The sequence below is a fragment of the Lynx canadensis genome, chromosome B3 (assembly GCF_007474595.2).
Source record: "Lynx canadensis isolate LIC74 chromosome B3, mLynCan4.pri.v2, whole genome shotgun sequence".
In the NCBI taxonomy this organism is placed as follows: domain Eukaryota; kingdom Metazoa; phylum Chordata; class Mammalia; order Carnivora; family Felidae; genus Lynx; species Lynx canadensis.
In genome coordinates, this window is record NC_044308.2 from 109,617,220 (window position 1) to 109,627,158 (window position 9,939).

Here is a 9,939-nt window from a genome sequence, read left to right on the forward strand (position 1 = left end):
TAGTATTAGTTTCAGGTGTAAAATATAGTGATTCAGTACTTCCATATATCACCCAGTGCTCATCACAAGTGCACTCCTTAATCCTCATCACCTGTTTAACCTATCCACCCTGCCCCTCCCCTCCCAACTCCCTTTTGGTATCCATCAGTTTGTTCTCTATAGTTAAGAACTGCACATCTCAGTTCACATCTGTCACATTTCAAGTGCTCAAGAACTTCCTGTAGTGGCTCCCATGTTGGACAGCACAAGTCTAAACCACAGACGTGCTACACGGTGGCAAGGAGTAATTATCTAAACTCTTAGACTCTTTCCACGTGTCCCATCTATTACTTCTCAAGACAACGATAATCCTATGAAGTATTTTTATCTACTCTTTATGAGGAACAAACTGAGGTCAAAAGAAGTTAAAAAAAAAAAAAAAAAAGTGACCATGGCCTTCCAGGTACTCAGTGATGGAGCTAAGATTCAAGTTCGCTGGGGTACCTGGGTGGCACTGTCGGTTAAGCGTCTGACCCTTGATCTCTGCTCAGGTCATGATCTCACAGTTCACTGATGGCGCGGAGTCTGCTTGGGATTCTGTCTCTCCTTCTCTCTGCTTGTGCTCACTCTCTCTCAAAGTAAATAAACTTAAAAAAAATTTTTTTGAAGATTCAAACTCAGCTGAGTTTTACTATATCCAGCTGCTTTAGCCACATTGTTATGCTGTTCCAGTGAGAAACCTTCTTACAGTGAGGGGATCCTTAGCTCAATCTTCTAGAAATATCTGAACTCTCACCAGCTGAGCCTGTGTGGCTGATGCATGTGAAATTTCAAAACTTAAAGCAGTAAAGAGTATATAAAAAAAAAGGTGAGTGGGGGAGTGAAATTTATGAAAATGCTTATTTTTTCAGATTTCTGATCTGCTGGGCCTAATTACATGATTTGAGAGTCTCAGTATTTTCTTACCTAACATCGCTGAAGAGCCTACATCAAAATAAATTACAGAGAGATATCTCTCCTAAGTAGAGACGGCCCTGACATTTATTGAGTGATGAAGCCACAAGGGTAATCAGGTCCAGAGAAGGGAAACTTATATAATCGAGGGGATAGAGGTATTTCATAATAAATAGGTTTGGGCGGGGAGGTAATCAGCAGATTTTTAAGAGCTGAGCAAAGCAAAACTCTCAAACCCATGATTCTAAGTTAACAAGTCATGGGTAAAAAGCAAACTAGTCCAAGAGCATAAAACTTAAACGGACTGAATATTAATAACCATTTAATACTATTCCTTGGTTTCCTCACTATCTACATGACCTCTTTATCAGGATGTCACAGAAACGAACACTCCAACCTCATTATGTCCCAAACAAAGTTGTTTGGGTGTTTTTTTTCTCCAGGTTCTTTCCACCCCCCACCCTTCATCTGGCATTTTCCATCTCTGGAATGAAACCCCTCGAGATTCTTTCGAGGCTCTTCCCTGTCCCAAACCCTGCCACTCCCCACCACATACAACCACAGGATTCTGTCAGTACTGTTAGCTTGCCTCCAACCCTTGCTAGATGCTCAGCTACAAGCACCTACTCTAACTCTCAGGTCCGCTCCTACATCGGCAACGCTTGCACACAGTAGGCAATAAACACTGAAGTAAATGAGTAAATGGCTGAATGATTGTGGAAAATGCCAGATGCCACTTCTTCCCACTTTCCCCCAACTCAAAACTTTACCAGTCTCCATTAAAGTTTGGCAAATATTTCCAGAACAGCAAATAGTCAATCCAACAAGAGTTGCCTTCCCATATGTAAATAAGAAGGCAGTGGGTCAGTGCACATCTCCCCCACCATCTTCTTTCTGATCCCAGGACACTAACCCTGGTGGCTTCCACCCCCACCCCACCCCCTGCCACCTGCTCCCATGTTGATAGATTCCTTCATGTGAGTGGTCAGGCAGGGCTTACATATGCTTCTTGGCACTTCTTGGCACTTCTTGGCACCTCGGTCTGGTTGGTTGGGTTTCATGACTCACTTCAATTACTTGGAAGCGAAAAAACAGTTCCCCTTTCTGCAGCGTGGAATATCTCATCAAAGAAATGTGGGGAGTATGGAAATTAGATTTGACGGGCAGCCAGCTCTCTGCTTCCCTACTTCTGCTCTTCCATAGCTCTCTTTGAAAAAAGGAGTTCAGGCTTTTCTGACAGCCTGATGGGCAATGACATAATTTTAATAATCCTCTCCTCTTTGGGCAAAATTAAAGAAAAAGACTTCACAATGAAATGACTGTGCCTCAAAGATGGAGTCGCTAGATTCATCCTTTTGGCATTGTTCATGTCCAGCGCTCTGGAAACAAGATGCGTATTTCAGGCATGCCTAACACTGTCGTTAATGCTTCACTTTCTGAACTGCCTTGAAGGTTGATGAGGCCTAAGGCAGACTGAGCCAGAAGCGTGAAGCTTTAAGAAGTACTGTCAGAATCCACACACACATACACACATACACCCAATTCAGTTCTGTTCCTCAAGTAAAATTATGGATCTAATTCCTCAACTTAAAGAATTACAAAACCTTTTTATTTTTGGACTCTAGTCTAATCTTTTTCTTCCAATGCTATGATCAGGGTTTGTTGGGGAGAGGGGGTGCTCATCTCCCATTCCCACTTTCCCATAGTGGGCAAGAGAGAAGAGTATGCCTAGAACACTTCAGGCTCCCTCTCTCTACTCCACACGCCCGCCATGAATCTCTTATCTGATCAGTTGGTGTGACTGGGGAATAAACATGGTGACTCAACACCCTGGACATTCCAAGTTCAGGTAGATTTACCAGTTAGGATGGTTTGGGCTGCAAGTAACAAGTACAACCCATTGAAGGTGGCATAAACATACTTAAGTTTAAGGAAGAAGAAGTCCAGAATCAGGGGGAAGGGATTGGTGTGGCTGCCCAACAATGTCATCAAGGACCCAGGTGTTCTGCATTTTTCTGATCTGCCATCTGAGCATGTCGACATGTCTCCCCTTATGACCTGCTCCAGCTCCAAACTGAGCGCCCTTAGGTAACAGTGTCCAAAGACAAAAAACAATAATAATAATAAATAAAGGAAATAAGGAGAGGAAAGTACTTGTCACAAGCATCTCTCTTTTAAGAGAGGAAAGGCCTTACAGAAGTTTCCTGCTGATTTCCTCTTTAATCACATTGGCCAGAATCAGGACACATAATCATAGCTATAAGGAGGTCTGGGAATGGAAGTGCTTTCGGCATCTACGTGGAAACCCAGCTCTGCTGGCAAAGGAGAAAAGTAAGGAATATTTGTAGCGTAAATCATCACCAGTGCCTGTCAAATGTATTGATATTCAGAGCTAAGGCCATTTGCCTACATATCAAGTTGTATTCTCCAATTTAAATTCATTCGGTAAGAAAGCCAATATTTTCACCTCCTCCTGTCAGATTCCTGTGTCTTATTTTTCTATTAGTTCCAAGCTCAGAACAAGGAGAGGGTCATGGTTACTTATCACCCCCAAACCCTAACGCGGCTGCCAGAAGCATTGTTGACTCTGGGAAAATCAACCACCACCATCCCTTTGGACCTCAGCTTCTTGATCTGGAAAGCAAGGGGGTTAGAGGAGTGCATCTCCAAAGCCCCTTCCAGCCCTGAAAGTCTCTGGTTCTAAGCCTGTGCATTTAGATGTCTCCAAGCAGTGAATTAAATCATAAGTAGCCTAAGAAATATTATGAAAAGAAGAAATTTGACTCACATTGACTCACATTAGCCTTAGGGAATGAAAACTTGTAAATAATGATGAACTCTAAAGCCAGTGTCAGTTTAATAACAAAAAGAACTTGTGACCATGCCCCAGGCATGGTACTGAGAGTTGCCACGTAATGGGTTTACAAGAGTTTAGGAAAATCACTGCTCCTTTGAAAGGGGCGCCTCGTAAGGCAAACAGAATGACAAGGCACTAAAAATGGATCTCTCCTCATCTCTGTATCAGAATAACCTCCAATGTCTTCAGGGTAGAGCCCCAAAACCCTGACAAGTTTTATAAAAGGTCCTTTCCAGCCAGCACCATTCTACATCCACACATACCCAATACAAATAACAACAGCTAATATTTTAGAAGTCTTACTCCGGCTCAATATATACAAAGCACCTTACATTTAGTTGTCTCTTTTAACCCTTACCACAAGAATATTGTTATTGTTAGATCATCTTCATTTTACATATGAATGAACTGCGTACCCAAGGTCACAGAGCTGAAGGTGGTCGAGCCAGAATTTGAATTTAGGCAGCCTGTGTCCAGAGCCCATGCCCTTAACCATTGTTATATTTCTCTGACCATATTTAAATATTTCTTTAAATTTTTGTTTACGTTTCTATTTCTACCACTAATACATAAGAGCCATTTTCTCTTCATTCCCTAGTTTTATATCTGACAGCTAGTAGATGCTACCGTAAATATTGAAAGAATGCATGCATGAATGAATGACTTCCTGGGCAGACTTTTCAGTCTTCTGCAAACACACTCTATTATACCACCTTGACCTAGCTTATACGGCTCCTTCTGTCCAGCAGACTCCTACTCTTCCTTCAGGAATATCTTGAAATGTCATACCCTTGCTGTGTACTTCCCATTCATCTTCCAAAGAGAAAAACAGATTGGAAAACAAGTCACATAAGAAGGAACTAGAATCAGAGTGGCATATGACTTACTTATTAACCAGGGTCAACTACAACAGCTCCCAAGTCTCAATGACTCACAATAAAATGAGGTACAAACTTCCAGGTATAAAATAAATAAGTCTCAGGAAGCCTGGGTGGCTCAGTCGGTTAAGGATCCAACTTTGACCAAGGTCATGATCTCACAGTTCGTGGGTTCAAGCCCTGCGTCGGGCTCTGTGCTGACAGCTCTGAGCCTGGAGCCTGCTTCAGATTCTGTGTCTCCCTTTCTCTCTCTGTCTCTCTCTGTCTCTCTCTCTCTCTGCCCTTCCCCAGCTCATGCTCTGTCTCTCTCTGTCTCTCAAAAATAAATAAATGTTAAAAAAAAAAGTTAAAAAGATAAATAAGTAAGTCTTGGAAATGAGAAGTACAGCATAGGCAACATAGTCAACAGTACTATAATAACATTGTATGATGACAGATGGTGACTATACTTACATCACGGTGAGCATTAAATAATGATAGAACTATTGAATCACTACGTTGTACGCCTGAAACTAATATAACGTTGTAGGTTAACTATACTTCAATCAATCGATCAATCAATATCACAGCAGAAGCAGAGGGCAGGGTTCTTCAATCATGAAGGGGCAGAGAACCCATCTTCTGATGTCACCATCTTCATGATGTGGCTTACAGAACCCCCTGCAAGGGGAAGAGAGAGCCAGCAAGACTGTGCAAGCCTGAAGTGGGTATTTGTCAAATACTTCCTAAGTATTTGTCACCTATCAATCTTACCTGTCTTATTCCATAATTCATCTGTTTGGGTTTTTTTTTATTAAGTTAGGCAAAAATTGTCCATTTCTTGGCTCTCTTGATGCCATCCATGCTTCCAGAAGTTAACTAACAATGGTTCTAGTGTCAGCTCTAGAAGACTGATTTGAATATTATTTACTTGTTCCTAAATACTTGACCACACTTTTGAATGTGTGGGGTATCAGCTGCCTCTTCAACAACATTCACCCTGCAATCATCTATTGAACATCATTCTAGGTATGGGTGCATAGAAATGAAAAATATAGTCAGAGTTATTGTACTGAGGAGCTCTTAGTCTAAAGGAATACCCTGAAAATTAATCCAATAATTTCATCAGTGATAAGGGCTTTGGTAGACATGAAGACTATGGGTTAAGAAAGACACTTGAGGCATCCTCAAGGAGGAAGGAAGGCCTTCCTGGGATGAAGCATCCTTTGAGCTTGTGAGCATGTGAAGGACTTAGGAGTGAACATGTTGAGAGAAAGGAAAGGGACATTCTGGGTAGAGGAAAGAGTATGAAAAAGTTCAGAAGTTAGAACTCAGAAGGGTCAGGGAATGAAGAGTCATTTGGGCATAGGAAGGAGTGATGGGAGATGGAGGGCACATTCAGAGAAGAGCAAGGATATGTTCTGCTGGGCAGACATTGGAAGATTTTGTTCAGGGAATTGATGTGATTAGATAGGAGTTTCCAAAAGATCTTGCTGACCCAGAGAACTTAAGTGGGTATGTGTAAGGGAAGGAGGGAGAGATTGGAGAAAGCAGACCCTGAGAAGACATGAGACCATTGAGGTAATGAGGGAAGATATCCTGAGAGTGTGGACTAAGACATGGAAGTGTGGATAAAAGAGAAGAGAGGGGCGCCTGGGTGGCGCAGTCGGTTAAGCGTCTGACTTCGGCCAGGTCACGATCTCGCGGTCCGGGAGTTCGAGCCCCGCGTCGGGCTCTGGGCTGATGGCTCAGAGCCTGGAGCCTGTTTCCGATTCTGTGTCTCCCTCTCTCTCTGCCCCTCCCCCGTTCATGCTCTGTCTCTCTCTGTCCCACAAATAAATAAACGTTGAAAAAAAAATTAAAAAAAAAAAAAAAAAAGAGAAGAGAGACCAATTGAAATCTATTTGGGAGGTTAACCCAACCAGATCTATTTATAAAGGATGAAGGAGGGGAGGCATCTCAGACGGCACAAGTGTCTGACTTTGCTGGGTCAGTAGGGGGTGGTACCACTGGCCAGCAGGGGACTCTGTTCCCACAGAGGTTTGGGGTCACATGAATTCACTTGGTCTTGATTTTGAAATATCCCCCAGACTTTTGAGTAGAAATGTCTACTCACAGGTAAACACGGAGATCTGCCATCCAGAGAAAAGTCTAGGCAAGACAGAAAACATTTGCGTGATCTGCACACAGGGGTGGTGAAAGCCCTTGGGGATGAATGAGATCTCCCAGGAAAGACGTGTAGTAAAGAAAAGGGACAAGAAGTCAAATAAGGAGGCTTGTGGCTCACTTGGACCAAAGTGCTTATCTCCTCAGGATTCCCATAGCACCTTGACCTAACTTCCTTCATTTTTATGTCCACGTACTTTTTTTCCCTGAATTAGGCAGAATCAACTTGAAGGTAGGGACAAACTCTTATTTGATTTAGAATCCCTAGGGTTAAGTACACAACAACATATTCAATAAATGTTTATTAAACATGATTGTATATAGTTCCATATAGTTTATGGAAGAGACAAAAAATAGCAAGTCTGGTATGCTTCAAACTCAGGAAAACATGAGGCTTTAGCATGTCATTCAAAATGAATTTTTTAAAGATTATTTATGTATTTTGAGATAAAGAAAGAGAGCGCACACGCACACATGCGTGGGACACAGAGAGACAGACAGAGACAGAGACAGAATCCCAAGCAGGCTCTGCGCCGTCAGTGCAGAGCCCAATGTGGGGCTCAAACTCACGAACCATGATATCATAACCTGAGCTGAAATCAAGAGTCAGATGCTTAACTGACTGATCCACTTAACCAACTGATTTTTTTTAATGTTTACTTATTTTTGAGAGAGAGACAGAGTGTGAGCAGGGGAGGGGCGGAGATAGAGGGAGACAGAATCTGAAGCAGGTTCCACGCTCTGAGCTGTCAGCACAGAGCCCAACATGGGGCTCGAACTCAACGAACCCCAAGATCGTGACCTGAGCCAAAGTCAAACGCTTAACCTATTGAGCCACCCAAGCGTCCCAGCCAACTGAATTTTAATCTAAGAACACACCTCTACTCTCTGCCCCTCGTTCTCTTTACCCACTTCAGAACAATAATGTGGTTCTATTCTCTACCATTTGCTTCCTTTCCTCACCCTTTTTCTGGCTTCCCTGAGCTCACTTTTAAAACTAAATTTAGGGGTGCCTAGGTAACTCAGTTGGTTAAGTGTCCAACTTCAGCTCAAGTCATGATCTCTCAGTTCGTGAGTTTGAGCCCTGCATCAGGCCCTGTGCCAACAGCTCAGAGCCTGGAGCCTGCTTCGGATTCTGTGTCTCCCTCTCTCTCTGCCCCTCACGCTCTGTCTCTCACAAATGAATAAACATTAAAAAATTTTAAACTAAATTTAAAAACCACAGAAATAATTCCGATTGGCTTCTGCTCTCAGTTAACCATCATCTGAGCCCCTAGTGGGCAGGATTAGATCTGGAGACACTACGTGGAATTGTGTGTAACAATTCCAGCTCAAGGTAAAGTACGTGAGGCTTTTTAATCAGAACCTCTCCCTGGGACAGTTTACTGACATTGGAAATTCGTCATGGTTACAAAGTGCTTTGATTTCACAAAAATAAGAGGTCTTCTTTGCTGAGGTGGCAAGTAGTGTTTTGTTTTATACAGATTAACCAGGGAAGAACCACAAGTTCAGTGTCAAAGAGCCAAGATTTTTTTCCCCCTCCCTGAGCCAGTTGCCAGCCCATTTAGAAGATAATGATTTGTGTTTACAGTCACTAAATTAGCAAGTTTGAAAGACAGTAAAGAGAGAAGGCATTGTGTCTTCGAAAAGAGGCCACCAGTGGCGGGTTCCTGCTCCATCTGCCTGTAGAAGTCTTCATGTTCCTCAGCCGCTGTGTCCTGCTTGGTAACTAACTGAGCAAACCCAAGTTAAGACTTTGTGCTTGGCATATTGTAAATGAAAAAGCAAAACAAATAAAAACAAAAAGGTGACAAGGTTAGGGGACAAGGTTCGAGTTCTGGCTTTGGCTTCGGTTAGTACAGTGCAGCCAAGAGCCAAGACGAGGGGCCCAGACTAAACTCAGAAGCTCAGGACTAACTCTCACTGCACCGTGAAACCTCAGCAACTAAGTCAACTCCAGAATCTCAATAGGAGGGTCAACTTTTAATGGAAAGTGCGCTCACTCTGCCACCTCTGAGACCAGAATCGGGATGTTGATGGTGCCATTTCATACCTAATAGCAGAAAAAAATATGTATGTATATAAAACACCCAATACTGATAAGGATGCTGTGCAAATGGATTCTGGAGACCGCATAAAATGGCTCAAACCTTTGGAAAACACTTTGTCCATATGTCCCAAAGTCTTTGAAAGTTTTCTACTCTCCTATTCCTGGGAATTTGTCCTAAGGAAAAAAAAATCTAAAATATGAATAAAACTTATCAAATATGCATTTATTGCAGCATTATTTTACAAAAATAGCAACAAGAGATATTCTACTCACACAGGACAGGGAAGTATTAAAATATGGTCCATCCACATAATGGAATGATATTTATCAGTTAAAATTATTGCACAATGGAATAATATTTGTCAATTAAAATTATTACAAAATGGAATGAGATTTATCAATTAAAGTTATTACAAGTACGGTAGAATGTAGAAAAGCATTTATAATATGGTTGATGGAAAAAAATCAGAATGCAAAAATATATGGCATAACTACATCTGTTAAACAGTTATGCAAGCCTATGGACAAAAACTGGATAATCATACAAATAATTTATTGAGGTGAGTAGATTGTGCCAGTTGTAAAAACTGAATGATTTCAAATCTTCAAGGAGAGAAAATTCTGACACTATTTAAACAATCCCAGAGAGAGGGGGAAAAAAAAATGCCCCAATTCTTTTTATAAAAGAACTAATCCTAAAACTAGAACAAGAGAGCACCAGAAAAGAAAGCTATAATCTTATTTCTCTTATGAACACCGATGTAAAAATGTTAAATGAAATATTAGCAAATTGACTCCAACAATATATTAAACAAATAATATACTACAGCCAAGTTGCCATTCTCAAAATGCAAGGATGATTCAGTAACAGGAAGTCTGTTCATATAACTCTCCACATTATTAGGTCAAAGGAGGAAAAACGCATGATATCATTTCGGTGGAGGCTGCCAAAGCATGTGATAAAATGAACACTATTATTCCTGATTTAAAGTAGTATTTAAATTCTTAGTAAAATAGGAAAATAGGTACTTTCTCAATATCATATGTATATTCCCATGTGTATATAGTTATTCCCC